The sequence below is a fragment of the Gavialis gangeticus genome, unplaced genomic scaffold, assembly GCF_001723915.1.
Source record: "Gavialis gangeticus isolate Ggan-Ray unplaced genomic scaffold, GavGan_comp1, whole genome shotgun sequence".
NCBI classification, from domain to species: Eukaryota; Metazoa; Chordata; order Crocodylia; family Gavialidae; genus Gavialis; species Gavialis gangeticus.
This window is the reverse complement of record NW_017729032.1, coordinates 62,366,315-62,367,306: the sequence shown is the minus strand read 5'-3', so window position 1 is coordinate 62,367,306 and position 992 is coordinate 62,366,315. Positions and strand designations below refer to the sequence as shown.

At 51.1% G+C, this 992-nt stretch overlaps 1 protein-coding gene across 1 annotated transcript in view; it reads right to left on the bottom strand.

Moving 5' to 3' along the window:
- The window catches only part of LOC109302242 (guanylate cyclase soluble subunit beta-2-like), a 60,479-nt gene that overhangs the window by 17,630 nt on the left and 41,857 nt on the right, over positions 1-992 (bottom strand). The window lies entirely within an intron of this gene.

The following is a 992-nucleotide window of genomic DNA, read 5'->3' as shown; positions in this document are numbered from 1 at the left end:
TCAGGAATTATGCCTGAACAAGAAATGCAGGGTAGGACTGTATTATTTTGGGTCAGGAAAAAATTGCCACAGGGAGAGACAGCTCTTGGAAGTTATTTACCGCTGAAACACATGGTTAAACCACATGTCAAGTGCTAAATTATGGTAGGCCTCAGAAATTTTAGCTTGAAGCATCATTGCTTTGAATGCCCCTAGAAAAGTAGTTTATCTATGAAATATTCTGAAAAATGGTGACCGGTACAAATGAGCAAATCATAAATCATTGTGAAGTACACGCCTGTCTGGGAAGCTGAGAACAAGGTGTATAATCAGAACTGGAATATCCAGAAGATGATGGCAAAAAGGGCATGCATAGTGTCTTTTTCAGGGTTGTGTAACTATGGAAAGTATGACAAAGTCTTCAAAACAGGCCATCCAAGTTATTCCCACAGAAATCCTCTGGAATTTGCAAAATGGGTAATTGGGGGCAAGCAGGCTTGGGGGGATATCAGGGGGTCTATGGAGGGATCAGGGGGAAGGCAGGGCATAAGTAGCAGAAGGCCAGGACTAATGGGGCTTAGCCCCCCAAACTTTTCACAGTGGCTGGTGACCACAGCAGCACTATGACACCGCCATCCCATAGCACACGGCACTGCTCGGCATGCAGCCACTCCTCTACCGCCACATACTGTACCAGGGCACACCGGCCTCACAATGGCCCTGCAGGAGGGAGAGGTGGAGGTCAGCTGGGCTCAGCTCCACCCGCCCCCCCAAAAAAATAATGTTCTCCCTCACTGCTTATGAGGCAGGGTCTGCAGAGAGGTTTGAGGCAGCAGCCAGGGCCCACAGGAGGGAGCGGAGAGATTGCAGGGGCAAGCAGCATCCGTGGGGGGGACTGGGGGACAGGCAGGGTCCACAAGGGGGTTACTGAGGTCCAGGAGAGTGTGGTGGGATCCAGAAGACTTGCAGGGCCCACAGGAGGAGAGGGGGGTGGGCAGATCTCTCCACTACCC